This window comes from Ostrinia nubilalis, chromosome 18 (assembly GCF_963855985.1).
Source record: "Ostrinia nubilalis chromosome 18, ilOstNubi1.1, whole genome shotgun sequence".
In the NCBI taxonomy this organism is placed as follows: Eukaryota; Metazoa; Arthropoda; class Insecta; order Lepidoptera; family Crambidae; genus Ostrinia; species Ostrinia nubilalis.
The window spans coordinates 4,209,421-4,234,163 of NC_087105.1; the positions used below are offsets into that span (position 1 = coordinate 4,209,421).

The 24,743-nt window shown below is 38.1% G+C and overlaps 1 protein-coding gene and 1 long non-coding RNA gene across 2 annotated transcripts in view; both read right to left on the minus strand.

Moving 5' to 3' along the window:
- LOC135080854 (myosin-I heavy chain) overlaps positions 1-24,743 on the minus strand; it is a 110,585-nt gene that overhangs the window by 67,666 nt on the left and 18,176 nt on the right. The window contains exon 2 of the mRNA XM_063975581.1: positions 20,497-20,546. The gene's annotated coding sequence lies outside the window, so the exon portion shown is untranslated. The remainder of the gene's footprint in view (positions 1-20,496; positions 20,547-24,743) is intronic.
- LOC135080373 (uncharacterized) lies at positions 4,796-6,265 on the minus strand. The gene is made up of 3 exons (XR_010258988.1): positions 5,575-6,265; positions 5,108-5,210; positions 4,796-5,007 (listed from the first exon to the last, which is right to left on the minus strand). It is a non-coding gene; the product is annotated as an uncharacterized LOC135080373 (long non-coding RNA).

Here is a 24,743-nt window from a genome sequence, read left to right on the forward strand (position 1 = left end):
AGGCTTATAACTTACGAATTGAGAAACTCGTGTAAAGGAATGACTTTAAGGGACTCTACACAGGGCCGTCTTTAACCTACTAGGGGCCCTGGGCACTTAAGGATCAAGGGGGGCCTATATCATCTGGAGAAAGGTCTTTTGAGTAGACAGGGGCCCCTTCGGTGGCTGGGCCCTGGGCACGTGCCCAAAGTGCCCAGTGGGAAAGAGGGGCCTGACTCTACATGACTCTTGGTATTTTTTCTCTAACTACTTGTTAACTAATTGCTGCTGTTTTAATTTTGCGCATTTCAAGGACAGTTATTCTGTTACTGACAAAATGTTAATGGAAGCAAAAACTTTAGAGGAGTTCCTTTTGCTGGTTGCTGGCTAGTGCTTCTACCTTTGAAGAAGAACGAGCTTGGTGGACCATGAGTTATAAATTTCAATTACTTACATAAAGAAAATAGCCTCTGTTTTCTCATATAACTTACAATTACGAGTACTTACGTAGGTAACGAAGCGAATAGGAAATCGGGAAACGATAATTATTAGGTAGATTTCTTTTACAATTGATCCAAGAAAAAATGCGAAAATAGACCTGTTATGAAATCATGTTATTGAGGGAAATGGAATAAGAAAAACGTTGTACGGTAAAAATAAATAAAATCAATCTTTTGAGCACAAAATAAGTAAGTCTTTGCTTTTTATTAAGTGATCTGATTAAGTCGCTATTTACATAAATAAATACATTAAGTGTTGCTCATTATACGAAAAGTGTAATTACCATTTATGATAATTATTTATTACACATGTTATGTAACTTGCCGACATCAATATTAATATGCGAGCTTTTTACTTGCGAGCTTTCGATTTCCCTCACAATGGTGTTTCATTTCCTCCTCCCATGAACTCCCATCGCTCGTTGATTGCGACGAGGCAGTTCGATGTGTATTTTTGCCTAGTCGTCATATTTTTGTCTTTTTGTGTTAGATTGAAATGAATTGGTAACAACGATACAACACGCATTTTGTTATTAAAATATGTTGCAAAAAATCTGGTGTCAGCTTTCTTTTAGTAATTTTGTTATAAAATCATAATCGATTGGAAAGTGATCAGTGTCAGAAATTTTATTATTGCGATTTCGTAATATTGTTTGTCGTTTGATAGATCTGTAACTTATCACAGTCAAACGGGAAGCAATGTACAGTACAGTAAAATTAATATCACGGTAAAAACTGGTGTAGTATGAAAGTTAAAATACAAACTAGTTCCATAATAACTAACCCAATCAACCATTACGTTACATCCTTTGATGAAAGCACACTTGAAACTAACTCGATCAAAATTACTATCATTATCTGTTTTTAACTTTTTATGAGCAGGATCCATTTTTTATCGTCATAATTTCCTGAGACGCGCTTGCGCACCCGTGCTACCGTAGAGTTTCGGCCAAACTAAAGCGTGCAGCTGGCGATGGCGACTGCACATGCTAGCACTGCACTGCGCGTGCATAGATCGCCGCGACCAATGATAGAACGCGTTGATGTGAACTCATCGCTACAAAATCATACACCATATCAGATAGCCATCGCCATCTCACACGCAGACTACACGCGTTGGTTTGGCCGAACCATAAATCCTGTGCTATCTAATTGCCGTAAAAGCGACGCGTGCCGCTTAAAATGGATGCCATAGAAATAAGTTTGGCTCAATAAGACGCTTGTTGACGTCGGTTTAAGGTTTTGTCGTTTACCGATAGATGTCACCGCGCGCTAGATGACAGGTAGTTCACGTAGTTTGGCCAATAGATGGCACCTCTTAGATTAAGGCAAAATATTAGCGCGCGGTGTCCAGATTTTTTGCCCGCCCTTTATATATAACCGAGGAAAGAATAAAGTTGAATTCAGTTGACCTCAAGACAGTGTTTGATTCACTAGTTAGTAGTACCCCTAGTCAGTGTAGGAGTGAGTGATAGGAGTGAAAACGGCTAGGAGTGCTCAGGGTGAGGGAATTCCACCCTCTCACTACGGGAGGGTTAAACATGGTCCTTCGAGTCGGGATGCTAGTGAGGAAGTACTAGCGTCCGAAGGAGTGGACTCCTCCTCCACGAGCAGTGGACTGCTGCTGTGGGGCACCCCAGAGGTCCGCAGGAGGACTTCAGACGGCGCTGAGCGTAGCCAGCGTACGTCAGGATCGGTGCCATCGGAGGACGGAGGAGGGTCCTCGGGCAGCCCTCAGAGGCTGCAACGGGAGTACCCCACGTTCAACTCAGAGGCCCAGAAGGGGACCTCAGACGGCGCTTGGCTTGCTGCTCGGTGCGCGTCAGGATCCAGTAACGTGGGAGGACAGAGGGGAGTTCTGCAGCCCTACCACAGAGGCTGCAGCTGGAGGAGGAAGACGGTCACATCAGAGGTCGTGAGGACCTCAGACAGCGCAACAAGTCGGCGCGTCAGGTTTGGTGACCAGAGGACGGAGGAACGCCCTCAGAGCAGCCCTCCTGCCAGAGGGAGAAGGAGGTTCGTCATCTCTACGTAGCGATTCGGCATAATTCGTGTGAAGTTGTCACTGTAAGTAAAATTTTAATTGTCAGTGTGTGTCAAGTGTCAAGTGTCAGTGCGTTTCGAATTTATTTTGACAAGCGATTTACTTTTTTAAAGACTTTATTTTTAAGTTTAGATTTATTTTGTTTATTGCTTATTGATTTAAATTTCGTAAAATGGCGAAACGCAGGGAATTCAAAACTGAAATAGAAAACGTAATGCGCTTTCAGTATGACATTTATAAACGTCTGGAGAAAAATAAAGTAAATTTCAATAAATTATCAGCAAATCAAATTTCAAAGGAATACATAGAAAATATAATAGAGTTGGTTGAACAGTTATGGGTAGACTTCGCATCAGGCCACCGGGAATTAATGCGTAATGCAGGGTCTGATGAATTAACTGATTCCTCTTATGTGAAAGATGATTTATATGATAAAATGGAAGAAATGTATACATGGTATAAATGTGAGTTAAAAACCAGTTTACTGAAATTTACTTCGCATTTGAATCCCTGCTGTTCCCAAGATGGTGCTTCTCAAGTTGTTTCGAAACCGAGTCATCTTAATTTGCCCAAAATTGTAATACCATTATTTACTGGCAAATATTCGGAATGGCCAACATTTTTTGATTTGTTTACTTCATTGGTGCATCATAATGATGACTTAACAAAGGTTCAAAAGTTCCATTACTTAAAAAGTTATCTCAAAGGCGAAGCGGAACAGCTTGTGAAGCACATTTCGATCGCAGAATGTAACTATGACAGATGTTGGGAATTACTGGAGGAGCGATACAATAATAAGAAGTACATATGCCAACAAACGTTGATTAGATTTTTCAATCAGAAAACCATGGTTAATGAGTCCGCACCCATACTGAAAGAACTGATTGACACCACGAATGATTGTATGTCCACTTTACTGAACATTGGTGTCAACGTGGGGAGCTGGGACGTGATTGTTGTACATATTTTGAGTCAGAAATTGGACACAGAAACCAAACGTAGTTGGGAGTTTTACGTGAATAGTCATAGCTCGGCGGATCAGCTACCAACATATTCAATGTTTCAGGAGTTTTTGACAAGTAGATACCGCGCAATCGAATTTTTGGTTTCTGGATCCAACACACCTAGGAAAAACGTGACTCAAAATTCAAATAAGTTGAAAGCCCTCCATGTAAATAACCATAGTTGTGTTTTATGTAAGGAAGCACACACACTTGCATTTTGCCCGGGTTTTGCGAAAGAAACAGTTGACAGACGTAGAGATTTCGTGCAGGACAATAATATTTGTTTCAATTGCTTAGGTAGAAGTCACCCAGCTAAGTATTGTCGTATCAAAACAAGGTGTCAGATCTGCAAAAGGAAGCACCACTCACTGCTTCATTCTAATGGGAAATTTATTTCAGAGGCCAGTGAGGATAAGGAGCAAGGGTCTTCAGCAGTAGTCAGTTGTACGCTTACTGAAGAAGCAGGAGGTGCAGAAGGAATTATTACTTCGTGTTTTTCGGCGGATAAAACGGGAAAACAGGTACTATTAGCTACAGCTGTGGTAAATATTGAAGCTAATAACGGAACACGGAGAACGGTACGCGCTTTGCTCGATCAAGGATCGCAGGCGTCATTTGTGACCGAAGCGACGATACAAGGTTTGGGTTTAAAGAAGACAAAGACGAAAAGCGTTGTATCAGGTCTGGGAGGAGATAAAAAGGTCATCATCAACTCGACGGTTAACATCAACTTGCAGTCACGGGTCAATCCTGAAATCAAGTTCAAGGTCAAGGCGTACGTGTTAAGAAAGATCACAGCTTTTCTTCCAGCGAAAAAGGTTGGTGACCTGGAAGGTTTGGATTTAACGGGACTTACCTTGGCTGACCCTGAGTACCACACGCCCAACAAAGTGGATATTTTGTTAGGTGCAGATGTGTATGGGCAGATTCTGCAAGAAGGAATAAGGAAGAGTATCCAGGGTGGAGTGATTGCACAATCTACAGCTTTAGGCTGGATCATTTCGGGCACGGTTATGGATTCACAGCAGAAGCCAAAGAGTATAGTAGTAATGCATTCACTGATCGATGAAAATGATCTCCTTAAGAAGTTCTGGGAACTGGAAGCGGAACCTGAAATAAAAAGAGAAAAAATGTTTACAGAGGAAGAAAAAAGATGTGAGGAGATATTCACAAAGACAACTTCAAGAGACGAGGAAGGGAGATATGTAGTTCGACTTCCCTTGAAGAATGATCATCCTTGTGTAGACACCTCCAGGGAGATATCTGAAAGGAGATTTCTTTCGTTGGAACGGAAATTCATGAAGAATGAAGCCTTGAGAGAGAAGTACTCTGAAGTGATGCAAGAATACATAGATCTGAATCACATGGAACTTGTACCTGATGATCAAGTTGACAATCCATTGGCGATATACTTACCCCATCACGCAGTCATACGAGAAGACAGGGAAACGACGAAGGTACGGGTAGTGTACGATGCCTCCTGTAAGGGTAAGAATAATATGTCTCTAAATGATAACCTTCTAGTGGGACCTACCTTACAGTCGGAGCTACGGCACTTGGTGATGCGATGGCGTACGTACCCCGTTTGTCTCACGTCTGACATAGCCAAAATGTATCGGCAAGTGAAGATCTCGGAATCAGATGTGGATTATCAACGGGTACTCTGGAGAGATGACCCTGAAACTGAGATAAAGCACTATAGAATGCTAAGAGTGACGTTTGGAACTGCATCTGCGCCATACTTGGCTGTCAAGACATTGCAACAAGTGGCTATTGATGAGGGTGGGAGTTATCCTATGGCAGCGGAGAGAGTCTTAAGAGATTTTTACATGGATGACCTATTGACGGGATGTCAAACTAAAGAAGAAGGATTCAAGATATTTAAAGAAATGAATGAATTGCTACAAAAAGGAGAATTCGAGTTAATGAAATGGACAAGTAACTGCGATGAATTAATAGAAGAGATGAAAAGAGAAACAGGGATGAAAGAGGTTCAAGAGGGATTGAAGATTAAGTCAGATGAAACAATGAAGATAGTTGGACTTACCTGGGACCGCAGTGAAGATTCATTCCGTTACGCTGTCAAACTCCCGACGCTGGAACAACCTGTAACTAAAAGGAAAATAATTAGTGATATTTCACGATTTTATGATCCATTGGGCTGGGTAGGACCCAGCATCATGAAGTCAAAATTACTAATTCAGAAGCTATGGTTAGCAGGAATTGAATGGGATGAAGCTGTACCGACAAATATATTGGATGAGTGGTTTACTTACCGGGAGGAGCTGAAACTGTTGGAGTCAATTAACATACCAAGATGGGAATTTTGTTTTGACTCCTGGTCATTTTCTTGTGGGAGAGCCTATTGTCACGGCTCCTGATAAAAATTATGAGTCTCATAATGTTAGTTCTTTAAGGCGTTGGCAGTATACTCAGAGAATGCTGCAAGATTTTTGGAAAGTATGGTCTCGTGAGTACTTAACAAAGTTCTATAATCGGTACAGGTGGTCATCACAGCAGCCTCAACCACAGGTGGGCGATGTCGTGTTGGTGAAGGAGGACGGATTACCCCCCTGCCGCTAGCTATATGGTAGAGTTCGTGCTGGCCATCCGGGACAGGACAATTTAGTTAGGGTAATAACGCTTAAAACAAAAAATGGGACAATTAAGCGCCCAATATCTAAGTTGTGTCTGCTTCCAATAGAGACTGATATGTAAATAGGTATAAGATAATATAAGTACTCTAAGGTAGTTGAATAGTTTGATTTTAAGTTAGCAGTTATCGGGTAAATCCATTGTTTGTTTTGTTAGTTAAGGAAGGACAAATTGCATATTTGTCCTTGGTGGGCGATTATGTTGACGTCGGTTTAAGGTTTTGTCGTTTACCGATAGATGTCACCGCGCGCTAGATGACAGGTAGTTCACGTAGTTTGGCCAATAGATGGCACCTCTTAGATTAAGGCAAAATATTAGCGCGCGGTGTCCAGATTTTTTGCCCGCCCTTTATATATAACCGAGGAAAGAATAAAGTTGAATTCAGTTGACCTCAAGACAGTGTTTGATTCACTAGTTAGTAGTACCCCTAGTCAGTGTAGGAGTGAGTGATAGGAGTGAAAACGGCTAGGAGTGCTCAGGGTGAGGGAATTCCACCCTCTCACTACGGGAGGGTTAAACAACGCTTTTGGGCTTTGCTCCATTAACTTCAAGGCCTAAAATTGGATGATCACCAATTTGAGTCAGTGTAATAGGATAATTGATACGGGACGTTGTGGTTTAACAGTTTAATACAATGCGATTGTGGTAATCTAAGTATTTATAGTTTACGTTGGTAGTAAGTGTTACACGATATCACCAGAAGTCGCATTAGGGAATGATCCGTGTTAAATTAAATGATACGACTCGCATCTTCTAGAATGATCGCTATAATCTATTCTAATCTACGAAATTGTTCAGTGACCTAGAAAAATAAGCCTTAATGTACAGAAAAATGTACCAGACATAGCTGCATGACATCCTCATGTTGATGCAGATTTATTGAAGCTAAACCAATCTTTACTGCTCAGTGTTAAGGAATAGAATGCATTAGCAGAACACGAAGTAGAGGGTGGTAATAAGCTAGTAGAAACAATTGCGTTGGCGTCCGCAGATTGAATAAAGCATTTAACCCGTGACTTGCCACATAATGTAGAGACACGTAGTAAGCTTGCTCCTCTAAAATTCTACAATACATTAAACATTGATTTGACATTAAATGATGTTGCTACAGATAGATAATCCACGGTAAGTATTAAACGTAGCAGCAACGTCTTGGAAATCTTTTTTTTATTTATCCTCTCTATCACAATTTACAACACACCTCCGAGTTTCGACTAAAATGGCCGCCGATTCTCTAGTGTCTTCAATAAAGAGCAAATACTTAAAATAATCGAGAACAATAGAAAGGGCAAAGGACCTTCTGAACGATTTTAATTTCTGCATGCGACGTATTAGCACAGTATTAGCCCCGCGATGGGCAATTTAGAGAGCAAACGTTGTTTATTTGATGGGAATCGAATTGAGCTGGGATAAACTGCAAGAGTTCAGTCAACTGTAAATTCATTATAAATCCATTTCGATGATTGGGAACATTGCTTTATACGATTGACTGCTTCTTAATGCAGTCAACCAAATTATATCTGGAATCGTAATTGTATTCTTAAGAATTAACCACATCTTCAGAATTTTAAAAGGCATGTGGCGAAATACTATTAGGGGGAGTCCGGGAGAGTTTACCCGCCTTCCACTAAAATGCTCATAAATATTTCTATACTTACAAATCGCTATTTTTTATTAATTGTATGTTAAGCTACATTATTTAGCTATATTTTCTTCTAAGAAAGTTTAATACATCATTATTAGTTTAAGAGTAATTAACAATTTTAACCAAAGTGATATTTGGTTAATATCTCCCGCCTGGGTGGGAGACTTGACCCCCCAAGTAGGGAGCCTTTACCCGGGTTTAAAAATAAGCAAAATAGTCACTAAAAATTATAATACTATAAAGAAATTTAATCTTCTTGAATGAAAATGTGTAACAATTTAATTCTTTGAGGTTTTGAAAAAAATCAGCAACGTTTTTTCTATTAAAACTGGTTGATCTGGATAAACTGGTTTCTACTAGGGCAACACCTCTAATTTTCCTTTATCAATGTTACATACCCATATAGCATTTATTATTACTGACAGATCTAAATTGCTCCTATTTCGATGGCTCCTACGTATAAGGGCGAAACTGCCGCTTACGCCTTTTTCCAATTATTTAAGCAATGATTTCACTTTGCTCTAATCTATAACATCAGTAAGAAAAAAAATTTTTTTTTCCATTAGATACAAAATAAAATTTTAGGCAAATAGGCGTATGTGCAAAACTACGCCACGTATAAAGCCCAATCATACGATTCGTCAATCTATACGAGTAGTTGCTTACATAAACATATATTTTTTATAATCCAAATCTTAAATAAAGCCATGAAAATATTTAGCACATTGTTTTATTTATAAATTATGACACATTATATAGTTATTTAATTTTTAGCGTTAAGAGTCGCATCTCAAACTAATTTGAAAATTATAAATAACTTGAAAAAATCGAACTGCCTAAGGCATCGTGGGTTCAATTCCCGCCTTAGGCAATTCGATTTTTTCAAGTTATTTACATTTTTTTAAAATATGACACATTATGTTAAAAGACCGAACTAAATCTCGAGCACAGTATATGGGCGTATTTGCGTTAAAACGTAAAACGGTACATTAAACGACTTTTTCTAACTGATTTATTATTGATATAGCACATGATAACAATTAAAATAATTACATGCATAAATAAAGAGAGTAATCGCTTAAAATATTATATTTACGTTGTCATTTAAGTCTCTTTACGTTGAACAATATACATGAAATTATAGAAATATGCCGACGTAAAAGGGCAATGCGTAAAATCTCAAAATATATAAGAAAAATATAAAAATTGATAACAGCAGTAGCAAAAGCATTACATGTTAAGGCTAAATGTGAAATTTCATTAAATTCGTTTTAGTAGGTCAGAAGATATGACCCAAAAATATGGTTCTGGCCACTAAAATGGCTCTCCTGTAAAATTTACTTTTTTCACTTACGCCAGTATACGTAGGAGCCATCGATTTTCTAGATGTTCCTTTTTATATTGGAAAGGCATTTTGGATGATTATATGCAATAAAAGTACCAGATTACCCTGGGTAAAGTCTCCTCCCGATACCAGGGTAATGTCTCCCACCCCAGGCCAAGCTGTCCATTATTACATTTTTATAAAAAACTATAACACTTAAGTAAAACCTGTCTACCGTAAATGGAACTTGGATAATTACATTTACGATGTATATAAATGAAATGCTGGAATCTATTCATAGTAAACAACTGAAATCAAATATCGAAAATTGAAAAAAGTTACTTTTTGGGCTCGAAAATGTGTTATCACTTGTCACTCCTAAACCAAACTACCAATCGCAACGGCAATGCGTGAGCGAGGTGGGACGCGCCTATGGAGTCTAAGAAGTGTGGCTACGTCGCAATATTTAGTTCCATAAAAATTCTATGAGCAGTGGCTATTGTCTCCCACCTGCTAAACTGTCCCGGACTCCCCCTACATATACGTATTCGCAGTACAAGTATGGGTGATTCTGGACTCTAGGGTAAAGCAAATAACGTTCTAGTCCAAATAAATATCTTCTCTCACGTCAATTATGAATGGTAGCATGCACACAATTACTTAGGAATAATTACGTGGATGCAAAGCAAAACGTAGCTTCGAGCGAACTCAGTCTGTCTGGCTGCTGGCACGACAGAGAAACCTCGCATAAAAGCCGGCTTGAATGGGCTTGCGATTGTGCCACAAAGCACTCCCGTACCCGCGAAAACATTACTTAGCGGGAACGGGAACGGAGAAAGAAATGGTAAGTCGTGCGGTAAAATATTCATCTCGGCTACGACAGAAATAAACCGCAGTGTTTGAGAATATGATTTATAACAAGCTGGCTATACAGGAGTTGCAGCTGTGGGAACGAGAGGTGGGAATAGTCCCGTAATATGATTTACAAACGTCGTAAATCGTAATCTGAACTTGGACTATTAACTTTGGAACAGTTAATCAATCATACAGTCTATTTTAGGAAAATGCTATCGAAAACTTTCTTCATGTCAGGTTGAGTAACAGCTGAAAAGTAAATTATGTAATGAGCGTTTCTCTTGAAACGACGGTCTAAATTCTTTATGAAAAGATAATGTGAGAACTTCATTATCACTTATCAGTAGTTATCAGACCCTGGGCCCTGAAGTTACACTCTAAACATACATCGAATTTTAAGAAGCTACGATCTATAACTTAATGCATTTAACATTTTAATTAGCACACTAGACTTTACTTTCCTTAACTTCAATGACTTTAATTTGTAATGGTTATAGCAGGAAGTTTTTTAATTTTTGAAGAAATTTTGTCAGAGAATAACCCCAACATCATTAAGAAGGCGAGGAACTTTGTTTGTTGTAAACCAACAACTTGATGTTGAAAAATGACCGTCGTAATTTCAATCAACTTTTTCTACTGCTGAAAAATTCTTGGGAAAATCTCGCATAGCATAGGTATTCCAAACTGTTCCTGTCGGTAGATAAAGAGTCTGGTCCGTAGATCTAGTCTAGTTCCATTGTCTAGCGACCGGGACAATGTAAGCGGGACTCCGCTGGAGCCCAAGATTTCCAGCCAGATACTGTTCAGACAATGAGGTCTTTATTTAAGTACTTTTATCTGATTGCACCTCTATTGACGGATTAATTATACGCTTGTCTTGGGCGGAATTAAGTTAAGGCCAGGGACTTTTAGCTTGCTTTTCAGTTTCAGTATTACCTAAGAAAGAAGGACTTTATGAAGACTCTTGAATGAAATCTTGTATATGAACTCCTTTAAGTTGTGTTGAGAACTTGGCTTCTAAACCTAACTAGATTGCGGTAGGTATGCGAATTGCATTTCAACTGCTTAAAAAATATCTTTTTTATAGTGTATTTATTTATTGTTTCAACCTTCCCTTCTATGATCTGAGTTTCAACCTAAAGAAATGGTAGTAGGTATTAGTGATTGAATTTCGTTGTATTTATTTATTTATTTTTTATTTAAAACTTATATGCACATAGAACGGTGTACATAAGGCGGACTTAATGCCTTTCGGCATTTTCTGCCAGTCAACCTTAGGGCCAAACTGAGAATAAAGTAGGCGGTATAGAATTAATACGAATTTAGAAAAAAAATAATTTACCTGTATAGGTTTTAAACAAATTTTAATAGGTGTAATATACGAATAAACACTTATTTTAGCAAATAGGTGGTCGTTTCACTCGTAACTTCAACTGAAACCAATTACTCCTAAATAAATGGAAGATAATAATTTTGAAAGTCAGTCAGTATGTTCATAAGAATAAATGAGTTAAAATAAAAGCATTAAAAATAATAAATTATTCGTTAAAGGAAAACGCGAGTTTAAACTCTCAACAAACAGCTGGTTGGAAGGATAGTCTCGTAGAATATTCAAGAAAGTCTATATTCTTCAAAGGGGAAAGATTCCAGCAATATTAGATAGACTGCGAAGTGCTTTTAAAATGCAGTCAACAGCACATCATACTACACATTTTACAGCAAAATCGCACTTGTTACAACTGCATAAGTTGCTATAGTGGTTAGCTTGACATGCCGTCGTAAAGGCGCATTCTTTAAAGGGCATTCGCACCCATTTAAAACAAAATTAAATGTCATTCGTAAGGACCTGACATTCCAGGGTAACCTTCCAGCAGTGGATATAGGGTGTAATTTATGGTGTCTGGAATACATTATCATTTGTAAGTGGTAAGTCATAATAGAGCCAGGTCCATCAAATTTTAAAGACCACTTAGCTGCAGTTCTCTCAAGTTATGGCATTTGAAGTGGATTACATGCTGGTTTTATTGGTTAGTCAAGATTTATTGGTTGCTACTAGTAATACAAATTGCTGTATGAAACAATTTATGTGTATTTTTAATCGTATAAATATACATTTATCAGTTGGAAATAGGGTAAAGCAATATGCGGCAAGCGTACTGAACGATTTTGTCTAGAATTCTAGATTATTTATACGCGGTCGATGTAACCATTTCAGGAGCCTTGTGTCTTTTATGGCAGGAAAATAAACTCTTTTAATTAAGATATAGGATCTATTTTGGATAATAATAGATAAGCATGTAGCTTTTAAAATTATGCGTTGTCGGCTTTACCATTTTAGAGATCTTGCTTGTGTCTTTCATGGTAGGACTAGGAATATAAATTCTTTTAAATAAGACAAACGATCTATTTTAAATATATTCATGCACCAGTGCACCACCTAACCGTAACTATAAGCGAAAGCGAAAGGAGATTGACAGATTTTTGACGTTTGTTAAATTTAAAGTACGATGGTATAACCCAGCCTAAGTTTCTAGCTTTTAATAGTCCAAGATTCAATAGCTCCGTAACATAAATGCATTATTGGGAAAAGTCGAGAATAGTCGCGAGTATTCCCAGCCAGCCAAATTGGGTTAAAACGGGTTCAGCACTGGCCCGGTGACCTGGTGACCTTTGACCTGATCATTTTAAGGAACATTAAGAATACTAGCGAATATGACTTCTAATAAGTATACTAAAACTATTTATACCCGAAAGACGTATCGAATTATCGTAATATGATGGAGGAAGCTAGATGTTGCATATTCGATCCCCGTACAATACTGTGAACTGATGCTTTATATTTGTATTCTTTTGGGTGTATTCCTTATCTTTTGACAAAAAAATCTACTGTTGTGTCATCGTATTCAGTTCAAATACACGTTACGTCACGCGTAGGGTTTCTGCTCGAGCTTTCTCGAACTCGAGAAAACTCGAGAAATTTGGCTTCATTCGAGACGAGAAAAAAATTACCGGAGCTCGAGAATTCTCGAGTTTCGATTTTGAAGCTTTAATATTCTTGAAAGCCTATTATCTTATACAAAAGTAAGGTTTAAATTATTTAATAGGTCAATGTTGCTTTAAGACTGGCCTTGTCTTTCCTTTTTTTACTGATTTGATTTGCAAGTAATGATCTCAATCGAAACTAAGTAATAATAATGTTCACCAACGAGTATGATAATATATTTATTATGTATGTTTAACTCTGACTGATTTAAAGACTGAAAAACTTGTTAACTAGACAGTTACCTTACCTAACAGACTAGACGTTAGGTTAGGTACTCGTGCCTCCTCGTAAAATTTATTCAAGTCCATATCTGTAAGCAATTTATTAAAAAGTTTTTTTTTGTTCATAAAAAACTATTTATCGTAATTTTGCTATTTGGACTTGTGTTCTTTAGAAAACAAGTGATTCAATTGTTGCTCTAGGTTTTTATTGTTACTTATCCTTAAAGTACACGAGACTTTATGACTTTTGTTATGATTATTAGTAAATATTAATTATGAAAGAAGATTTTATTTTTTGTTTCTTTCCTTACCAAAATAAGTGGTACTAAATTCTAATATTGATTGTTGTGCATAAAAGTAGGTATATTAGATTTAAAAAAACCTGTGTTTTTATTAAATTTCAACCGATTTCAACAGTTTTCATTAATAGACTCGAGACCCGAGAAAACTCGAGACTTTGGCCTCGAGAATTCTCGAAACTCGAGAAAAAAAATAAGTCGAGAAATCAGAAACCCTAGTCACGCGTCATAACCCCACCTACAATTTGCATCATAATTAAACCTTAATATAATAATTAACGCCATTAAAGTGCTAGATAAACAAACCATTAGCAGTTTGGAATTTAATTTAATTAGTGCTGAAATCAAGGGTAGCATAATAATTCATATTAGGTCATGGAACATATCGTCGTTTCCAGTAAAAATAATTAGGTCAAATGTCAGACGTACGCATGCTAGCGAAATTACAACCACACCCGCGGGTAACACGAAAACTTGGCAAAATTTATTAATAGGGGCATGTGAGTCAAATTGTTTATTTAATATTTATGTGTGAAGCGGCATCAAAGCTTTCATGGAAGTCTATAACTGAAAACTATCTATTTTCACATTTTACGAAAAACCATTTGAGAAACCCCAGATTTCTGCAGTTCCCTGCTTCAATTTCGTTAAGATTTCCACGAGTTCCATTATAACATGGTTTTCCTCAGGAAGTTCGCTAACCCGGGGTATAATCGACCCACCAGGACTTACTCCCGCGGCACCTGAATCCTACCTGAATCCTAGTTTACTTGATCGATATCAAGCCTCTTTGTTATGACATAATGACTAAAAACAGATATTTTAAAGGCCTACCTAGGCTGTAATCTGGCTTCAAAGGGTCGGCAAATAACCGTTTAAGCCCGCTAACCCTCCTTAAGCGTTGGGGTATAATTGACCCACTAGGACTTACTCTCGCGATACTCGACTGCGCCCCAGTTCGTCTCCTCAACTTCGAGTGGACTTGAGATGTTCTCATTGATTGACTGAAGAATACGGACCGATTGATTTTTATGTATTGGGGTTCCTAATTATGTACTTTCGTTTTTAAATGTGAGTTTTATCGTGGGTACTCTCGGGGTAAAAATGAAAGCGAGAAGATGAGTTAGTAGCACGATCTGACGAGTCTTCTGTAAATACGATGAATAGTAAGGTCCTGCCACTGCCAAAAAATACCGAAAATGTTCTTTCATAAGTACATAATATAGCAATAATTTCATACACCGAATCATCACAACAAACAACAGCTGTTTAAGTGCACCTAACATAGGTATGTTTGCCATTGGGTCTCTAAGATCGTCTCGTAAACGAACTTTCACTTGAAAAGCCCGTAGTCGCAGGAGTCTTGTTCGAGTTAACCCTTAACTCGCCGGAGGGCTGGGAAGACCGCCACTTGAACATTCACGACCTAATTTCCTACAGTGCTGACACGACGTTGCGTCGCAGACTAGTTGCTTGATTGGTTGAGCCCTTTGAGTTACAAGATTCTAGGGAGCAACTATGTTGAGGTTACCACGACATTGCCATTGTTAAGTAAATTATTGGAGTTGAGCCCTTTGAGTTACAAGATTCTAGGGAGCAACTATGTTGAGGTTACCACGACATTGCCATTGTTAAGTAAATTATTGGAATATCTAAAGTTTAGGCTTTAGAAACAAGTGGTTGTAGGTATAAGTAGTCTTGTCATCGTTTTGAATTTGTACAAACAACGGTAAATCAAGATAAATAATGCCGACTGATGTAGCTAGTAGGTTCCGTCTCTATTTTAAGGTGGAAGATGGAGATACTTAAAAACTTGTACTACTACATGGGCTAACTATATGTAGTAAGCCCATGTTCGCAAATAAAATGATTTGATTTGATTTGCATTAGGTACTGTCGATTGTATTACATTTCCTAAATAATACTCCATTTTATCCCAACAGACTGTAATTTTAAAATTTGTTAAGCGTACGTGAGATTGCATTTTACAGTACATTTTTCAGTACTGTAAAATGCAATCTCACGTCACCCATTTTCAGTTACAGGCGCTGCGACAAATCGAGTAACAAATCTGGCAACTGAGCCTGAAACGCAGTGCATCGAACCGCGGCGGCTTGAGTAACTACTCGCGTGTTGCTTCCTCGGCGGATCTTAATACAGGACGTATTTTATAGTAGTTGAACGATAAGTTCGTGTTCGTGGTTTGCGAAAAGCTTCATATTTCAGCATACGTGTATAAACTCTGAGTTTAAATCCTAAATTCCGTCTTAAGTAATCATTTTTGTGGATCTAGTAAACGACTATCTATGTAGGTAATTGTACTGTATGTTGCTTTAAACGTGAAAATTTTCACGTCAGATGTGACTTTAAACTTTTGCCTAGCTTAATATTCGAGTTTCAAAAGTACACTTTCATTCACAGGCACGTCCTGCGACAATCTTTATCGCCGGATCAGTCGGCACTTTACGTAAATCGAGCAACAAATCTTTCAACGCGGTCTAAAACGCGTCAAAGCTTTTTTTACACACATTGCCGAAAAAATAATTCCTTTTACGAATAATGGGTTAAGTAAGATTGAATCGGTGTTGCAGATGAATTTCGGAATGAAATTGATGAATCTGTTATTTGAGTTGGTTTCGAAAGATACCTTCCGAATTCCGATGTCATTAGAATTGATGAATCCATTACCTAATGCAGTTCTAATTATTTTCCAAGTCTACTAATGCTTATCGGAAAGTTTCAAATAGCACATTTTCATTCACAGCCATGCGACAATCTACTTTTATCACCGGATCGGTCTGCAGTTACCGTAAATCGAGCAACAAATCTGTCAACGCGTGCATCGAACCGGCTCCTTCACAAACTTGCGGGATGCACTCCTTTGATACACATTGCTGAAACATGAATTCCTGTCTACGGTTAATGGGTTATGTTCCAGCTTTCCAGATGGTATAAATGGATATCAGCTGTAGAAGCTGGTGATTTTGTGACTTGAAATGGATTTAAAATTAGACAGCACGTCGAGTAAGGGCACAGCTGGTAAATTAATAAATCGTTACTAGTTTTATAACCTACGACAAACAATCTAGGATTCGTTATTTATAAAGCAACTGAACTTTTTACTTTTGTGTAATCCTATCTCTTTCTTACGTAATAATAGGAATGGGGGCACATTGAAAGGAACAAACACGTGTCGTGACCTCACCGAGTGTCCCTCATTTCCTTTTACCACTATGGGCAACAAATACCTAATATTTGTATTACCCGTTACTTATTGCGGTGTATCCCTGGTCACAGTAGGACACAAGTCGTAAGGAAGTTGGTTTCTATAACCATTCATATCGATGACTAATCGAAAGGAAGTGGCACTCAGGTAATGTGTTATTGGAATATCCTTACTCATAAGCAACGTTATTTAGAACTAGTGGACGCAGGCGACTTTATGCAGAATTTATTATATTCATTCATAAATTAATTGTTATTTTGTGAGTCTTCCTTCAATTTTTATTGGTGTTGACATTGAATGGAACCGATTACGTGATTGTCCGATAACAAGGACAATCAGTGCTTCGAAGACACACTAAGCTGCATGTCCGAACGTGGCTAGATCGTATCATATTACTATACTCATAGGAATCTTCATATTATGGTCATTATATTACGTTATTGTGATGATTTGTCAGAAAAATACCATCAACCAGATTATCTGAAATGGGTTATACAGGGTGTTAGGTAAATGGGTATATGAGCCGACACTAGCCCATGTTAACATGGTCATATAAATGGTATGGTGAAGTCAGAAATTTGATATCATCATTTTAATTTTTTAAATTTTCATACAAATTTTTCAAAGGGTTAATTTACTTACAGCACTCTAAACCGAGCTTTTTAAACGAAAAGTGTATACTATCAGGCAGATGTTCCCCGCACACAATAGTCGATTGTCATGCGCGCGGCCGGCCGCAGCGGATGTGTTCCGTGTCCGACATCCCTCGGGTTTCTTTGCGATGGTTTATGTGGCTAATGTTAATTAGAGATGCCGAGCTATCGATAGTTTTACCATCGACTTATGAGTTGGAGCTGCCGAACTATGGGTTCTATGTTGATCTCGAAAATCAGTTAGGTAGGATATCGATAGGACTTACGGGATAACGGGACTATCCTCACCTCTCGGGACTATTCCCGCTGCAACTCCTGTGTATCCAGGATCTACAGCTTGACCGCCAATAAAAACCCAACCAATGAAGATCCCGGAGGAAAGTTAATCTGTCATTGGACCCGGAACGAAATGAATCAGAAGAATTTAGGAGGAGTTCGAAGTTAAGATTCGACTTCTCTCCAGTACAAAGCGGATGACAGGTATCGGGACTCTTGATCGATAATAAGCTATTGAGCCGGATCTCTTAATGTTTTTGTGGCTATTTATTAATGCTGACATTGGGTACGTTAAATCCAAGACGCGGGTGTAGTTACGATCTGTCTGAAGCTTAGGCACGTTTACTTTTAGGATGAGCAGTAACTTTGGCAACAGCGAAGGTTGAAGGTTGTTATGTTATGTTGGCATGGAGCCAAAGAATCTACTCAGGTTTCTAGCCTCAATAGTTACGGTAAATAACATTATAAATACCTTGTCCCCATTTCGTAAGAGAAAAAAAGGTTCTTCTAGATCCCAGGTAGATTTTGCACCTACCTGGGTTTAATTCTAGCCTTGAATAGCCAAAAATACATAAATAAATATTGACGGAGCGAAATAAGGGATAGAATACACACACTTAACACTCAAGTTAAAAATAATTTCGAAGATTTTCTATAAGAGACCAATCTCTATTCGGACGTTAGCTGCGGACACTGGGTGGTTAACTGTAAACTATACAAGCCTTTCTCATGTGTGAGTTTCACCATAGTGAATACAACCAGGAAAATTGTATGGGATGGGACAGTCATGGCGGAGGCAGAAGCTCTACGGCACTTACGTAAACAATGGACAATGGATGGATGATTGTTGTCATACAAACTGTCCTCCACTGTTCATGTGCTTGAAGCAATAACCCGTTATCAGCTGAATCGGGAACAATAAAAATGATTTTATGCTTTTATCGAGTGGGATATAAAGATTTTGACGTACAGTTAGAGAAGAGTTTATGATTGGACGTCGTGATTTGACTGCTGAGGTTGAGGAGTGTGATCCGATAGACTATCGATCTAGCTAGAGTCAAGTTTTATGGTGTGTGATCAGAGATTAAAGTTCTTAGAATATGCCTCCTGATTCGGGACGATTTTCAACTTTAATTACTATCTCCGTTAGCTCGTCAGATTTTTAAGTAATGAGTAGGTAAATGATTCAGCCCCCCTAGACAAAACGCACTTTTTGATCGAATCGAAAATCGAATCCGTCAAAACTCCATACAAAAAAGGGGCTTTTCGACCACTTATCGACTGGTTTGCGATTATAATTTGCACTTTGTCTAGACCCACAGATAGCTACTAGCTGGATTAATTAGCCTACCACTGTGTTATCCCCTCAGAAACTCTAGCCCTCTACACACAATGTACCAACCTGTATGAAAGGTATTGTACGAGTATATTCCAGGCCAAAATCTATAAAGGTTGAGGCCCTTGAATGGAGGCAGGCTCTAAAGGAGCACACACAATAAACAATAGCTGATTGTCATGCACGCGGTGCATTATGCGGATGTTGTATGACGAAGCGCGTTCGTGGCTCGTAAGCTACGAGTAGTGTAGCGCCACCCTTGAAAAGTATTGTACCTATTCGTCAAGAATTGAAGCTATAACTAAAGTTTATTTTTTACATTTGTTTATGAAGAACTAAGTTCGTGGCTCGCGAGCTAGTATGGCACCACCCTTGAAGAAGTATTGTATTCGTCAAACAAAAGCTGTAGCTAGTTATTTTTACGTTTATAAATAACTGAAAGTAATTTGTAAGTTTTCCTCTCTGCAGTAAACAGGAAACAGTTTGCAATAACACAATTAGTACAACAAAATAAATCTATTTTTATTATTGCGGATAAATACACAAATAACGACCGATCGATTGAATTGTTCACGACGCGTCGTGTAAATCCGTATAAATTATTAAGCGTGAAGCCACTATTTATTAATTTTGTTATTATTATTAAATTAACTTGTAACGCGATTACTTTGATCAATATTGTCAAAACAAATTGCGTCCAACTTCGTGCGCATATAAGCGTACGCTGTCGACATTTCGTATTTTATTTCGTTGTGTTCTTGTCTTGAAGCTCGGAGTACGTGCCGAAAATATTGATAAGATAGAAGGGACAGGTGTACTCTCCTCAATACCTCCAAGGGTTAAGGCAGCTGCCTTTGATGATTAAAATTACCTACGAGAGCCTACACAGATCTGATAAAATTAAATGAACATAGTGCTCATTTTCAAGTGCTTTCAACTCGTACTTGAAATAATTGGAACGAAAATGTACTTATCAATAGACTGGAGATTAATTGAAGTTTAATTAGATCTCATTACTACTACACAGAAATCAATGAATCAATAAACATCTTCAATCTAATTTTATGTAGGAAATAATATTACAGTTGACTGCTGCTAATTAATAACAAATTAATACTCATTCCAAGTGTTATACTTAATTTCATATTACATCGAAGCATAATATTTATTGACAGTTAATTTAATACACTACGTATTTGACACGCGATATTTCTCTTCCGATTTTGCCAATGGGCGTCAGGAACAGGTGTTTGGTAAACTTATCGTGTTGTCCATCGACAGTCTAAGCACAACCCTATGTTAAAGCATTAAAATATAAATTTGTTTAGCAACAAAGTTGAGCGTACAGTCAACAGAACGAGTCCCTTGTTGTTTTTCTTCTTAGAGATAAAGGTCAGTTTTAATTTGTTTTTGGTGTTAACTGTATGTTTACGCACCTGCTGTCCGTGTGTCCCGTGCAGAAGTTATGGCCTCATCCTTTGGTGATCTGAAAGGAAGACAAAAAAGTTTACAAGTGTGACCGAATTAACGGTAGAGTGCTTTCTACGTTTTGATATCACCTTACTAGTTGATTATATTAAGTTTTTTTTACATTATTCTCATTCATTTACTAAGGTTTATTCATAGTGCAATACTAAGCCACTTTTGAGCAAAGGCTTTTAAAGATTTTGTGTACTGTATACCCTGCGATCGATTGCGGTATCGAAATAGCGCGTTGTACTGGTAGTGACTGCATCAGTGACATTCGGTGTTGCAATTTTACGAAGAGCGGAGCCATGAATGCTATAACAAAATAATTTAAGAGTACCTATGTCTGCAGGATTCCTATTTACTTAACATCTCACTAAATGAAAGTAAACTTAGGTTACTAACTTGGAGAGATTCTTGGAAAGATATTTTGTTACGTACACGTGTCTTGGTAAAAAATGGTAATACAAAACGGAGGGTAACAGAACAGAGATCACACATACAAGATCGAATTCGTCCTCCAAAGAAAGAGAAGCGACTGTCAAACGCCTATAATTGTTTTCTTGACAAATCCGTTAATCACTTGTGTGTTTTCGTGCCTCTCCCCTAATGAATGTTTGCTGACAGGCGCTGAAGAGACGCCCGAGACCTTTTATTGACGCAGAACGTACTCTGACCTCTAATGTTAAGTCTTTTACCCTCTTGTTCATAAACCGTTTAAAAAAGCACTGTTATTTTGTTTAAGAAAAGGGATACCTAGTTAAATTAAACACGGTTTTAACTTTAACTCATGAATAAATAGTGAGATAACCCTCCTTCTGGCGCAGTCGGGTAAAAATACAGCAAGTATAGAATGGAGAGCTCACAGTATTATTACAACGGTCATGGGCGCGCCTATAACCAGGCAATAATGCCATAAGTATTGTCTAAGCTGTGACGACGGAAAGACACGCATTTCGGCTATTCCTCAGATCATAGAAGGGAATAGATGTGAAACGGGGGCGTGGCGCGTGTCTCCGCGATATGCCCAGAAACGAACATCGCCCGCGACGCCAGGTTAGTCGCGATTCAGTCGTACTGAGGAAATGTTCTCCGATATTGTTGGATAATGCGTCGTAACGTGCAATAACATAAGTGAAACGAAGAACTACAGGAACAATGAAGTCATTTACCACATGTAAGTATTGCAAATCCATTGGTATTTTGCTTATAACTAAAAAAAACTAAACATTTTTACGAACGAATTCAGTGCCGTGACATTTACTGCGATATCGAAATTAGTGGTGATAAAAATTCTAACACGTTGTACATTGACGATTTAGTTAGCAACCACTTCATGTCATGCGTAACTACTGCGCAATGTATTTTATTTCTTCCGATATCCACTGACGCGTGAAAATACACAGTACGGCCGCATGTGCCGGTCGTAACATAGTGCAGGGCTCGTGTTCTAATACGGTTTCCTATTATCGATAAATAGAAGTAAATTATTATTTTCTATTTTCTAATTTTTAATGAAAAAATCATGAGTTGCTTGCGATTTTTAAGTTTTTACAAAAACAATAACAATAGTAGAAGGGATTAGTAACTGTCAACTATGTAATTACTATAAGAGCTAGTTGAAAGCCTAATATAGGCATTATTTTTGATAAACAAAGGCGGTACGAATTTCGCCATAATTAAAAAGTTAATGCGCGATAGTAGTTAATAATAATTACAGTGATCCTGTTATTATTATTAAAGTAAATAATCATATATTACCAATATTGTAAATACTGGTAAAAATCGCAAGTACCTACTTAACCCATGACTTTTCATACAAACTTTGTCAGTCTATAACTTCTATACTCCATCGATAACGACATTGAGCTTTGGTAAATTAATATAAGGTGACTTCATTTAGTCCCAATAATTGATTCTGAGTTTTTCGTCCACACAAAATGGAACTGACTCCTTTATCATGCAAAAATCGTTAAAGAACATAATAATAACGTATAATAATAAAAAGGTTTTCATACAAGCATTTTTTAAACCAATTTCGAGCCTTGCCCCCAGGATTTAAAGTATCGATATCTTATCCACTCCATTTTATCTTTCTTCTCTCTAATTGCTTTTTTTCAAAGTGTGCGTCACGTCAAGCGGCCATTGATTGGCCAGAAGGCACGCCTTCTGGCCAATCACAGCACTTTTAAGCCGGTTGCACATGTTGTCGTAGACTCTCAGTCGCTTTGTTTTTACACAGTTGAATGTGTGTGTGGGAGCTGTGGTGGGGGAAATGTGGGGACACTGGTTCTCGTTGTAGTTACGCGCGACTTCATATCTATTCTCTTTCTATGATCTGAGGGCTATTCAAAAGTATTATGGTGCTTTACATATCTAACGCCGACTTCAACAGTGCGCGTGGACGCACAGGGTGACACACTAACCAATCACAGGGCTCTATTCAACGCTGTGCGTTCGATTTGGTGCTTCACTTAAGCAAGCATCGTTTGTGAATACGGGCGTTAGGACATAATCCGTCTAACTTGTAAATTACGAGCAAACACCTCCTATCTTATATACATACCACACATAATAAACTGAACTTCCACATCTTCCAGCTTAATTAATAATATCGCAATCAATTCAATACGGTGCCAAGTAAACATTCAGTAAGCTGTTTGAGTTTCCTCGTAAATTCAAATATTGGGAGCTGCACCAACATGGAAATGAGGTTACATCGAGAACGCTTCCGTGAGCCACCGGGTTATACGAGCCTAAATATTGGATTTGCTATTCCCGCAATACCAATAACCTTTGGTTTCCTGAGAATTTTCCGATGCAGTATCTTACATTTCACGATCAATATTTTTTCTTGGGGTATTTTATGTGACACTAATCCGTCGCTCGCTCAGCGTTTCAGCGATTTTCAGCGCCTAACTCTACATTTTGCGAATTTTCCGTCGTTATCAAACTTGGTGGACGGTGGGCTCGATATTATGTGTAGGAAAGCTAACCTAGCGGTAGCGAGAATTTTTCGGCATGGGAAATGTGCTACATAGGATATCGGCTGCAGTGGGGTCTGGTACTACCAGTAGGATATGCGGAAATCCTTAGCGATTAAGAAAGAAAGAAAGAAAGAAAGATACATTTATTACAATGGACATCACACAAATAAAGACAATTACATAGACATGACAGTGGCACATAATAATGGAACAAGAAAAAAAAAGTAAAAACAAGAGTAAACTGAGCAGTGCCACCCACTCATTTAGCATCAACTGTTTCGAAACAAAAGTACCTAACCAATGACCTGCTGCTGCAGTATGTTATTTATGCGGTAATATTGATAACTGTGGCGACGCCTCTCACATATACATCTTCGTTTCGTTCATCTACATAATGTAACCATCCGAAAATGGCCAATCCGTTTGGACTTTTTTGGGTAACAGGTGAGGTTTATTTGATAGCTGAAATTGAGCTCTTAATCAACATCGGCGTAGCAATTCAAGCCGTGTGACACACGCAATTAATCGCAACTACAAAATGCGAGGGGCATAGCTATGCAGACTATTTCATACGTGATTCAGATAGTAATGTCGCCAATAAGAAGACGAATGCTTTGCGGGTTTAACTGTTAGACCATATTATCATCCTTTATAAGGTAAAGCTATTAGTCTTTGTTAGAAAGATCGGTCTACGGATTTAAATTGTTACAAAATTGTCTCTACATTTCATAAATAAGCGGTGCATTAGGCAGTGCTTAGCCTACACATCAGACGGTGTTTTATTTATGTGAATGAATCGCCTACTCAGTAAAACCACTATCTTTTATAGTAAACATGTTCGAGCTGCATCTGAGAAAAAAATCCAGGATCGACCTTTCATAGAATGACCTGTCACTACATTCTCAATGTAGTCGAGTTAGTATGAAGTAAGCAATCATGGAAGACATAATGAGTGGCAAGTGCAGCGTGTCAGCCGCATAACTCGACTATTTGATCTTGAGACGCATAATAATTATGTCAATTAGCAAGCCGCGAGCGTGCAGTTCCCGATTTGCATGCACGCGAGTTCCCAAATTAAATATTCATTACACAGATATTAAGCAAAATATCATTTTTGACGACAACCCCAAAAGGGAGCAGCGGATAGGGCTGCCATTTTTAATTAGGCATAATTAACTTCGGACATTTTGGGTAAATTAAATCCTTATTTTGGTAACTCGTTGGGTAAA